General features: G+C 40.0%; 1 protein-coding gene across 3 annotated transcripts in view; it reads left to right on the forward strand.

Annotated features, from left to right (window-relative positions):
- The window catches only part of LOC128737677 (AN1-type zinc finger protein 6), a 46,512-nt gene that overhangs the window by 18,691 nt on the left and 14,769 nt on the right, over nucleotides 1–13,052 (forward strand). The window contains exon 1 of one of the 3 annotated variants that reach the window (XM_053832387.1): nucleotides 195–280. The exons of 1 other annotated variant lie outside the window; for it this stretch is intronic. The gene's annotated coding sequence lies outside the window, so the exon portion shown is untranslated. One more of the 3 variants, XM_053832381.1, reaches the window with a different exon arrangement.

Below are 13,052 nucleotides of genomic sequence, written 5' to 3' on the forward strand. Positions count from 1 at the left end.
ATCTGGCATCCTTGTTCAATACCAGTAAGCTGAAGAGAAGCGGAACAAAAGCTCTCTTTCTCTTCGTTCGCACACTACGTCGCAATTTGTGAAAAATAAGAGAAGCGAATGAGAGAGATGGCATTACGAAGCAGAATTCTGTATTCACAACCTGTCCGTCCGCAGCGCTTGTTCAGTTCGATTTTGGTTGTTCAGTGGTAAGCACTTCGGGAATAACAACTGTAGTAGCAGCAGTGGCCTGTGAAGAACGAGAAAGCCAAGTCAGCCTCAATTAGTATCGGTACGTGTATTGTGTGCGTGTGTGTTTGTGGGCTTATTGTGCAGCAACTTCTTTCTGTATGCTTTTTGAAGGAAAAGTAGTTCAATGAAAAAAGATATACGAACCAGCCAGCCAGCCAGCGTGTGTAGTGAGGATACAAAGCAATGAAGGTGAAATCGACGGTGCAAAGCAAGTCTTCTCAGATTACGCTTGATTGAGGAAGTTGGATTTTGCTGTGAATCAGGAACAGGAGCAGTGATCAATAGAATAAAGGCATAAAGAGAAGTAGGTGTTCATCATATCCACCTGCCTTATAGATATAAAAGAGGGTTGTGCAAGAGTTGAATACCCACGTCATCTGCCTGGTAATACATCAAGTCTACGACCAGCTGGCTAACTAAAAATACTTTGAAGAAAAAAGTTATCATATTTGCGCATTTCGACGAGGATCTGTGTATAATTCCATTTTAAGACGCAGTTTTTTTTACGAAATATGGTGTACTTTGCTGCTTTTGCGACTATCATATGTGGTTGCGCAATTTTTCGATTTCTTTATCACAATTAAGCAAAGCTTTAATTTAGCTTGAGTGTGGCTGTCTTGGCGATATTAGCTCGCGTTGTGTGAGTCCCATAAGCTGTAGTGCCTGCAAGCTTTACGAGCTGTACGTGTGGATGGCAATCGTTAACAAAGAGTGCAAACATAAAAAAATACTGCAGCTTGCTTTTGCATTATTTGGCTTATTTGTTCGATGGTTTGATGTGTGAGTCGGGGAATAACACGTTGAATCATCGAACACACCACTAGAAAAGCAATGTTCAGTCTGGCTCACGAAAAGTATATGCAGGCGGATAGAAGAAAAAGAAATAAAATACATAGTATAGAGGCAGAGCACAGCGTAGAAGCTCAATAAAAGAAAAAAAATTAAATCGAAGAAATCATAAAGAAAATCTCTTACACACTAAGTGGAATTTCAAAGAAGCAAAAACAAGGCAAGCAAAATTATACAGTTTGCAGGCTGACAGCGCACGGGTCTAGCGCTTGTGGTTTTGTGGACGGTACACGGACGAACAGACAACATGTAGAGATGAACCACCAGCCAGCAGTGAAGTGAGATTTAGTGGGAGGGTAGCACCTTTTGTACTGCCATTGATCATGTCTGCAGAATCTGGCAGAACAGGAAATAAGCATAATATGCCAGTCAGCAAACAAATGGTTGCTCCATCGCCTTCATCAGAAGTGTCTTGCAAGTTGTGCGCTGTATAGAATAAAAGCCGAAGAAGCAAGCTTGGAATTATAAATTTCATTGGGTTTATATTGTTCTTGGGTGTTAGATTCATTTTTCTGTTTATCTGGTTAGATTAGATAGAAAGTAAGCAATAAGCAAGATAAGTAAGAAAAAAATCTTATCGCAGTTTGTTACGCCAAAATTAAAAAAATTGTTTTTTGGGGTTTCCACCTGAAATAAATACAATCAGACCATTTGATATCATATGAGTGAGTTCACCAATGGTTAATGTTCAGCCATCTTCAATATCTTTTCTTCATATTGAATTGTATTTAAACGGTTATTTAGAATACGGTTGATGGCTCAGGGCGGCTAAATAAAAAGTTTTGTTTAATTTTCCCGTTCGATGGATAATGCCTCAGATTTTAAATTTCACTGGCGACAAATGGAGATAAATCGATGGTTGATAGTCACGCCACCGATAGCCGAACATTTTTCTGTTCGGCTTTTAGCCTTGACTAGACTGGACATTTTGTTGAGATAAGAAACGTCGAACAGCCCGCGTCATATGGAAGTGAAGATAATTGCTATCTTTACTGTGATTAAACACAACAGTTTTGTGTGATTGTCGACCGATTTTAGCGATTTTCAGTTCGACAAGTATCTTGACTGCAGTGTAATCTTTTTGCGTGTGCAATAATTATGATCTGCTATTCTTTTGCGTCTCTATTAAAAACTGTTGGATTAATCTGATTACTTTTCGTTTAATTGCACTTGACTACATATTACATGTTCAGATACGATTTGTTTTATTGCTAAATTCAAATTTAATTTTGCTTAATCCCTTTAATAATGTTGGCGATTTAAGCTGATTTATAAACCTTTTTGTGATAAAACGTTGAGCAAATAAACTACGTGACCATCAAATGCTTTAATTCGGAATAACCAAAATCCAGAACACTTCCATTCTCGGTTCCCTTTTCGAGGAACAGCCGCGTGATTCTTCCTATCATTCCTCTTCCGAGACCGGGCACGGCGAAGCGAATCGACGTTTCCGGGGTCAACAGTCGCTACGGCTACTGAACGACGGCAGCAGTAAAATGAGGTTGAGAAGCTTACAGATTAAGGAATCACTCTGATTACTATAATCACTACCTTCGCACTACGACAAACGCTATTAACATTTCAACTGTGGTAATCTGCAACACTGTTGTAATTGTCAATAAGTCGTAGTTGGAATTGCGCAGATGCGGGTCCTTAGATGTGCGATTTATTTTGAAGATTCATATCCTTCAAAGTAAAACCCTTTTATTCAAAACTGCAATTCACATACTCCAACCCGGGTTTACAAAACCGAAGTTTCGTGGTATGAATCCTTATGCCGTTCGATTCGCATCCGCAGCCGTCGGCTTTACCGATCCATCAAGCAAGCATCACAGCACAGGAGACCCCAGTGAGAACGAACAGCAGATCGGCATCGGAAAAAGGGGCGGTAATGGCATCAACAGAGCATACGTACGCGTAGGTCATTCAACCATACGTATTCCCGTCGACATCGTCATCGAAGCCGTCTCTTTCCCTGCTGGTACATTCGTTCGAGCGAACACGCAGTTGAGGGAACACCAACCGCAACGTGTATATCGGTCGTTCTTCTTTCTATGAAGTTTCTTCATCAGTCGGTCATTCCGTTGGTGCTGGATTCCATTGCTCCCTCGCTCATAATTCTTTGAGCATCATTTTAGCCAACAGGACAACTTACGCACTAGGAAAATACGCGTGCTTGAGGATACGGAAAAATAGATTATAGGTACTGGTTAGGTATGTCAAATGGACGTTTAGTTTTTTTTACTTTAATGTGATGAGTGTTTAGTTTAGACAAGTGGTCATCATAATGGAGATGTAATTTAAAGCATAGAAATCAAGTGTGCCATTTCTCTTCTGTTGTACTCGAACCTGCGTGCGGTCAAATGGCTGTCGGTACGCAACCATTTAGTAGAGCAGTACAATTCAAGGTCGTTGGCCTTGGCAAGGCACATCGTGTTGAGTGTACGGGTATGTATATGCATCAACAGCAGCTTTGCCTTCATGTTCGGTTTGGTGGCAGACTATAACTTATTGTTGCGTTTGACCAATATGGGGTTATTTTTTGCTGCTACGACGTCAGTCGCTGTAAAAGTGATTTTTTTCTGTGAAGCAACTAAGCGAAAAAGGGTAACAAAGAGAAGATATAACCCATACGTATAACGGCATATACATTCGCAAGGACATAAGAGGTAGAATGAAAACTTTTTCTGCGAGTTTTGCTCGATTTCTAAATTTTACCATCAGAGCGAACCTTTAAGTAAATACAGGTATTTTCGAGGGTCTTCTATAGTTTCCTGAATGTTACTTTTTTGTTGAATATGCGGTGTTGACAGCAAGTCACTTTCTGGAGGGAATGACAGTCACTTAATTTTAGTGTTACAGACCGGGCTCATATTTTGTCATATGATTGGACGATATCGGTTTGATTAGTGCCTTGTGCACGACAATCCGGATGCTTTTTATTGTGTGTTCAAAAAATAGGATGATTTCTCAAAATAAATAATTAGTAAAATCGACCTTGTAGTACACCGTCGGCTAACGGATAATTGTTGCCAAAAAGTAAGTTATTTATTGTCGCCATCCGAAGCAGCAAAAATGGTATACGACGGCAGAACAAAAGTTGCAAAATCATCTGTTTTTCGCTGAAGATTCAATTCAACATTTACAGTCAACAGTGGATACTTTGTAGCTCGGCATTGCAACGGAAGTGTTTATTTCTGTGTCTCATAAATTCATTGTATTTGAATTAGTTGAAACCGAGTTATACAAAGTCCACTGTATGTACCCAGAGTATATAACGGGTCTCATTTGGCGTATTTTATTACAACATGAAACCATGAGGCGTGAGAGATGAATTTGTTTCCTACTTGATTCACTCCCTCCTGTTGTGGCTGCTGTTCTATATAATGAGGACTTCTGTTTTCAATTGTAGTGATCTACATTGTTGTCTGCATTTCCCATTGTTTTCACTTTCCCGTGAGAAGTAGTTGATTTTGTTTTCTTTGTGAGAATTTGTCTGGGAAAATCCAGATAACCACCAACCAACCATACTGTAGGCAAAGCTGTAAAGGCATTACCTACCTATATTTAAGGCTAGGTGCACGTTTTTAAAATCAGTTTTAAACCAACGATGTTTAGAATCAAAAGTTATTCGATTAATGGCTTGCAATTCTTTAGAGCTCAGGACGACTGAACTTTTAGATTTTTTTCTCCCCGTTCAGTCTTCAATGTCACCGAAAGACGACGAGAGTAGCAGCTATTTTAAAACTCTTTGTTGCGGCTTTGTACGATTTCAAAATGGTTTTCTGCTGGGCACTAAAAGTGTTGCTGTCGAATAGACACAAGAAAATCAGTATGGTGAAGTACGCAAATTGTACCCAGTTTGTATTTATTCATGTTTACCGTTGCGGAACACTAGTAAACATTCGACGCACTCTGGATAATTGACGCCGTAAGGCATTAGTTCCCATTGCTGTAGTGAATCGTACGGACGTCACTCCCCAAATTTTATCCTCAGCTGTCTGCACGATAGGACATGAAAGGGTAAAAATAACCGCTTTCAGGTGTTCAGCTGCTAGAAGTCTGAGGTTTGTGCTTTGTATATTTTTGGTTTGTATCGACCAGTTTCTTACTATTTACTGTTGTAATCCTCATGAAAAAGTTTCAATGACATCACTAACATGAAATATATTATCAGCAAAACTGGGTACTTCTATGTAATTATTATTATTACACAATGGAAAATGTGTGTGTCAATAGTTGATAATGTCACATTCTACATAGTGCATATAATGTCTGTCACTCAAAAATCATCTCAACCAAAACAGTATCGACAGGTTTCTATTGAGGTTAAAAGCATTCGGCCTACATTTTTTCTCATTTACCGTACCATTCGTCTTCGCCCTCACAAATCACCACGCATTAATGTACCAGTTGCTGCTTTTATTTATTTATACGCCGAATTGGTGCATTCATTGCTCCTCTCGCTCTCTCGCAGCTTTTTGCAATCGCTCTCCTGATGTAGCAGACGCCATGTGATCTATTTTTCCCAATAACGCGCATTTGCGGAACCATAACATGACGGGCCGCGAAACAAAAGTGCAAATAAAAAACGAAAATATGGCCGAAAAATGAAAGTGACTCCGAAGGACGGTAAACAGTGTGCGTGCGACTATAGGCAAGTTTGTTGGAAAACAAAACTGCCCGTCTCTTAGTGTTTTTATTTATAAAATAAAAATATTTTTGTGAAATCTTTTGCACGTTGCGCCGCGTTCGGGGATAATGGTAACAATTTTCTTCAGGATATTGACTTAGTTCAGCTAGCAAACTGCGTACTACCTGCTGTGCGTCTGTTCATTGTGATAATTACTCACATCCTTACTTGTAATTGAATTCGAACAGCATTCACTCGGTAGTGAAGTGGCCCTATGCCTCTCTCGCACCTTCACTCATACTCATGGTTACGACCACACATTCATTTAAAAGAAAGCAATTACCGCCATATAGTATAGCATACCTGCTCGACTGACCGGCTGACTGGCAAATCGAGTGGTTCTATTTCAAGGCCTGACCAGTAATAATAGATGGCTCGTATGCTTCTAGGAAAGCCTCCGCTTCACTGCCCATGGGTTTGATGGGTTGTAGTAATTGAACAACTGAAAAACAACGTAAAGTGTTATTGAATGTTGGTGCCCACTCCTACCAAAGCTCAGGCCGATGTGCGTTCCACTAATTGGTAGCAGAGTGGGAAGCAAATCGAATTGAAGCCGCAGCCTTTTAGGCAAGGTTGTGAATTTCTGGCTGATTTAAAATTCAAACAAGTTTTTCATAAGAGCTGGAATAACACTATTTGAAATTTGCTATTGCTTAAAAACCAAGAAGACGCTACATATTTAAAGCGAAGGTGATATTTTTGTAGATTAGACAAAAAGTCGGTTCAACGTGTGCCTCTGGTTTCTGGACCTAGAGCTCTGGATCGACGCATAAAACGATCAACTTTTCAGTCATACTGATTGCTTTATGTGCAGTAGGTTGATCCGAAACGTATTTTATCTGTCCCCGTAGTGATGGGAATACTTGGGTGTGAGGGAATGTATCAAGCAACTACTAAATCGTCATTAATCTTTTTACTTGATGGTAAAATTCGTAGGGAATATGCTTGGAGCCAACTTTGGAACCTGTGATTAATGGACACAAATATGTAGTTTGCGATGCTTTTTTTTATTTCCAATGTGATGGATCGATTCGACGAAATGACGAAACTATTTCGACGTGTATTCAGTTTTTGTTTTTTTTCGGAATAAATTTAAAGTATAATAGCATAAAACGATTACGTATATATGCGACGCATGCTTTGTGTATAATTACTCTGAACTATAATTACTGTGACGCAATGTGCCGAATGCTACATGAATGTAGTGCGGGGAACATGACAGAAATAGGTGTTCCGTTAAAGCCGTGCCAGCGCTAGCGTCAAACAGCGTTGGAGCGAACGAGAAAGATAACATTTGGCAAATCTTGAACATTTCTAAATAACGCTACAACATAGTTTTTCAAATACATCATTGTGTGTAAAACCCGTACCTGATATGATATGTCACTTCAGTTGAGTATTCAAAACCATCTACTAAAAGTGCACTCTCATTGAAAGTTTTGCTTCGTCTTTTTTCTCTCTAGTGCGCTGGCTTGGCCTTAAAACACGAGCAACATTTCAAAAGGTCCAATGTGCAAATGAGAGATTCTCTTTGCGTCTCCTTTCTTACGCTTATCACAGCGGCATAAATGCACTTGAATGTGTCTATTTTGCATGAATGAAGCGGTTGCTGGTGTTATTGGCTAACTAATCCTAGCTAGCTAAAATTGTCATCGCTATTATATAGAAATCAAATCTTTTCTCATAATAGTTTAACCATATTTTTTAAATAAAATTTATCATTTTTTAATTTGGACATTATTGCAAAATTAGGGCACAGTTTCTTATATATAAAAATGAAATTCGCAAATTTACACCATAAAATGCGGAAGTTGAAAAAATAATTCTAGGACTGACAGTTTTAGCGTAATTACTTTTGTCCATCTAGGTTTGGGTTTCATCCCACAGTGCGGTGGGGCATAAGTACGATGTTTGAAGTTGTCATCAATTTTCACGGAGTTCGCCAAAACTTTAGTTCGCTGCAGAATAGTATAGGGGACTTAGTTATGGGGTTCGTGAACCAATAAAGGTTGGGAACCGCTGACCTAGAGTGTTTCTGATCAAGTGCCGAATCCCATTTTTGTGCCATCAGCGTGGTAAAAGTTACCGCGGGGCAAAAGTGCCGAAGTTTGAATCCATGAAATTAGCACAGCAGTAGCTAACAAAACCATAATATCTTCAATCTGCTATGTGTTTTGGTAAGGAATATTCTTAATTTGCAAAGCAAAGCAAAGCCATCGGTATAAACGTCCTGTTGAGAACTTGACTCTTCTTTATCGACAAAATTCGCAGCCGGTTATTAGAATACAGGACAATTACGGGCCTAGTGCAATGATTCTACTGACTATAGCAGCACCAGCCAAGATTCGAACATACGACGACTGGCTTGTTAGGCCAGCATCGTACCCCAAAGCTAACCGGGCGGGCAATTTGCACCTTTCCTATTTTCCGCTGGCGTACTGCAGCCTCTATCAGATCGAAACTTTACCAAACATTTATTTTGGTTCACCAGCGAATAGACACTGTTTTCCTTCGGCCAGCATCTGTAGAGCACACAGTTTTCGGCAGATCTTCTATTTCTAGTATCTGTAATATAGTACCTAAAACTGTATATAATTAAGTTTTTATGACGGTAGAATTTACAATTTACGGAGGGAACGGTAGAAGAAAGTAATGAAACAAAGAGTTGATAGAATCTAACAGATTGAGACCAGAATGAAGGGGAAAGAGCGGAAGATGAGGGGGTAACGGAGGGTCATATGAAGCAATGCTTAAGATGTTGTGTAGCAATCTTTTATCCAAGCTGGGGGATGCCATGGATCGAACCAAGCTGTAATCGAAGCATTACAACCGGATTCGAACCCACTCCTCCCACCAGATTCGAACCCACATCCTGCCAGCTCGCCGGTGTTAATGGTCCTTTGAACCACAGAGATGCTCGACAAAAGAGAGACCCCACAACCTCCTTATTAAGCGTGCAACGTATTAGAAACTCTACCAACACTTGGCTAGTTGAGTTATTTTTAAACACAAATTGTGCCTCTTCCTCCGTCTAGTGTAGAAACCACCGTCGGTTGGTCTATTCCGTAAGAACGGAGCCTTTCCCTGAACACCCGCGTCTCGAGAATCGCGGCTAACACGCTGGCAGACGAATAGCGTCACGCGCAGTACTTTGTAATTGTATGTCGCAAGGGCCTGCATAGTGTCGTCATCCCGTCAGTAAAACGAGTTAGATTCTCGGTCCATGAATTGCACCTTTACCCCGTCCGTGGAGTACACCTTTGCCCCGCTGGGTGCTTGGCGGGGTTTGATCAAATTACGGAGCGAAATATATTTTGTAAATGCTTCTAACCGCAATTTCAAGAAAGATATCTGAGTGATGTAAAACGCTGCTATAATTTTTCAACAAGCAATATCCTCCTGTTGATATCTATTTGCCATATAACGAAATATCACATCAAAACCGTTCTAAAAGAGAAGTTATGGGTGAATACATAACTCAGCAACTATGCTTCGTAAACAACAAATATTTACGATAGATTAAAGCTGTCAAAGTAGTCACCCATCCATGTCAATGTAGTCAATTTGCTCGTAATCTGCACTGATAAATCAGGGACCATCCATATACCACGTGGACACCTTAGAGGGGGGTGGGGGGATATTAAAATGTCCACGCTTGTCCACGGAAAGGGGGGAGGGGATATGGTATATGGAAGTTTCTTTTCCTACAAAAAATAGAAATTAAAAACATTGACCATTGATCAGTGATTGTTTTTGAGCTTAAATAAAATTTTATTTTCTGAGGCATATGTTGACCTAAACACATGAACCGAGCATTACGAGAGCACATATCTGGCATAAATCTTGTTGAAAAGATTAAGCCTGCGTTAGTACACGTAGATGTTGACTGTCTAGCCTGGATGAATCCACTAGTATTGCACCGCTTGCACCAAATGTGGATTGCATTTAGCCTCAAAATCAAATGCAGCTCACCACCAAAAGGGCATCCATGGGCAACGTAACGTACTTCAGAAAATTTATGAATCACATCGTGTCGGAAAGATCTTTTGGTATTGGTATTTTTCTGTCCACGTGGTATCTGGATGGCCCCTCATTGAATCGCACTTTTGTTCCTCCTTACTCTATATACTGTCCTTTATCGCAAGCGCTGTTGCGGAATAAACACCAAAAAGGGGGTTTATAATCACAATATAACCGAGTCTGCTTTGAAAAACGAATGGGCGCGGGTTTGAATCTTAACCGAATAGTGCCATTTGACAATTAGCATGGTTTTATTTTCAAACTATCCCCCCAATATTAGTTCATAGTTAGTTCATTATTAACAATAAATTAGCCTTAATTCGACAAGTAATATAAGTGGTACAAAAAACTAGTTTCCACACTCTCTACTCTTGCTTTATGGAGTGTGAGATTGATGTTTTAATATAGAAAAAATACATCAGAGGGTAAAATATCGAAAAATTTAGGCAGTTCGATACTGTGAATACAGAAAAATAATTGAACGATATTACAAAGTTGACCAAAGCCTGGAAACATGAACTTCTGTTCATATTCGACAGACTTTGCAGCCAGTTGCAAGAGTACAGGACAATTGTGCGGGCCGAGGGCTACGATCCTACTGATTCTAACTTCCTTTCGCAGTCAAGATTGGAACATACGACGACTGGCCAGCATCGTACCTTGAGGCCCACTGGGAGGCTGGACAATATCACAGTAGATCAAGATACTGATCGAAGTGATAAGTGATAGTGATAATGATAATAATAATCGATGCATGCGCGGTGGCGTGGTCACCGCCTCGCGGTCGGGTTAGTAGCGGATTAAGACTGCGGCTGACGTCTTGGTTTTTTGCCCAGCTTTGCCACATTGAAGAGTTACTGGTTTCGGTTTGCTTGTGTGATTCACGGTCTCACAGAATGAATTTTTGGCCAACCCACTCTTCTAGGAGAACACAGATGTTCTTCAATGTTGTGCCACATGTACATTATGAGTATCGTGCATTATGGCTCTTGCGCATTATGGCAAATGTATATTGGGCCAAACGTCTTGAAGGCAATCGCACATATGACAAACGTCCGTATGGATACCGTATTTTTGACTTTCGTCCGGTTGCCCTTGCAGAATTCAATCCAAAAAATCCAAAATCAAAGCAAAGTCTTGGGTTTAAAGGTTTCTCAGATCAGACTTGACACTTCTTTCTTTATTGACAGACTTCGTTGCCGGTTATTAACGGGAAACTAGCGGTCATCAACTTTTCGTCGTTCAGCCCAATTTCGGAAGCAGTTTTTGGGCCCAAAAGCGGGGTTCTGTTTATAAAAATGTAAATACTGCATTCTTCTTGCCAATCTGCACACAGCGAATATATTTTCATGAACATAATTTTCGTTTCATACAAAAAAAACTGCTTCTGAAATTGGCAAAATCAATGACGACTAATTTCACCTTAAAGTAAAAGACAATTACGGGGCTAGTGCAACGATCCTACTAACTCTGGTACCACCGTTTAGCAGAGATCCGTACATACGACGACTAGCTTCATGTTAGGTCAGCATCGTACCTTAAAACTGGTTCCCTATATCTAGCAAGTTATCAACATTTTGGTCCATAAAATGTCATTTTGTAATCCCCTACGATAAAACTGAATTGACTGAACTGAAATGATAGTGGGCGCGCAGTTAAGGACCGTTGTTTGGTGGAGCTGACGAATCCTCCACTTCTTCACTATACTACATTTTTCAACTCAAGTAGTACAAAATGTCCAGGACAAAGCACATTTACAAATACGATGTACCATATTTCTTTTCGTTAACATTACCATCATCATGATCATCATCATCATCATCATTATCATTTTGTTTAAAATATGACATTCCGGTCTTTGACAGAGAGATCCCAGGGTCAGTTCGTGAAGTCCGCGCAGGGCCGGAAGGCCTCGGCCTACGAGCATAGACGTATCGGCTACACTTGGGGCTTTACCTGTGTTTTAGTGGGCGACATTGCCTGTCTCGTCAGGTAGAACTGATGTTTCAGGTCTCCCTGACACTTTGTTGGCATTACAAAAAGGCCTGCCGCAGAGTTTTATACGCTATTAACGGGAAATTAGCAATCATTAACTTTTCGTTGGAGAGTCCAATTGCGGAAGCAGTTTTTGGACCCCAAACGGGGTTCTGTTTATGGAAATGTATACACTGCATTTTTCTTGGCAATCTGAACACAGCGAATATATTTTTATGAAGAGAATTTTTGTTTCAGACAATAAAACTGCTTTTGAAATTTGCAGAATAAATGACGACTAATTTCACCTTAAGCGATCAGCTGGATAACCCGAAAATATAAAAAAATAAAATGTCATTTTGGAATCGTGTGCCCTACTATTATTTTCAAACTGTTTTCTCAATTGTTTGTTACGTTTTCATTATAGTTTGGACAATTGGTCCTTAATACGTTTATCGACAACGGATTTTCGGATAAACTGACGCGGCTGGTTAAAGCGGCTACCCTTGAGCGAGTGATGTGCGCTTCGGGGAAACTCTCGAGTCTTTTCGAAACACACCTTGGGATACGGTGAGGGAATAGACTGTCCTGTATGTTATCTAATATTGATATTGATGATGTAATCCGATAAAATAATTGGCAAGGGATATTTTTAGCAAAGTTTTCGAAACTCTTGGGTTTCGCAGATAATCTTGACATTATAAAATGTGGCGATGGATGCCATTCTACATCAGATTGATAACCATTGAAGGAGACGAATATTAGAGTGGTAGATTAGTTCGTGTATTTGTGATCGCTGGAAACCGCTGACTAGTACACAACACTAGCAAGGAGATCCAGTGGTGCACTCAAGCAGGCAATTGGGTCTACTTTGCTTTGCTTTACAAAATTCTACGATCGAGAAGCATATGCCACCGTGCGAAGTTCACAACGTATAAAATTAAATATCTTATTAAATGACACGACTAGTCCGAAAGTGATTTGTGACTTCTGTCTGAAACGCTTGGGAAATTGGTTATGAGTGACCCAAGATTGAGTTGAATGGCATTACTTGGCATCGATGTCGTATTTCAACAGTTTGACGATGAAGACGGCTCTGGTATGTGAACCATCTATTTTGGACAATATTTCATAATCTAGTTATAATCATGCAGTCTTCAACGGACGTACAACGAGGAATAATTCTAAATCATCTGCATATAACAGTTTGCAGCCAGAAGGGATCACTCAAATCAAACATCATAGAAATATGAGGAATAGCAACGATCTTCTCTTT

The sequence above is a fragment of the Sabethes cyaneus genome, chromosome 1, assembly GCF_943734655.1.
Source record: "Sabethes cyaneus chromosome 1, idSabCyanKW18_F2, whole genome shotgun sequence".
Taxonomy (NCBI): Eukaryota; Metazoa; Arthropoda; class Insecta; order Diptera; family Culicidae; genus Sabethes; species Sabethes cyaneus.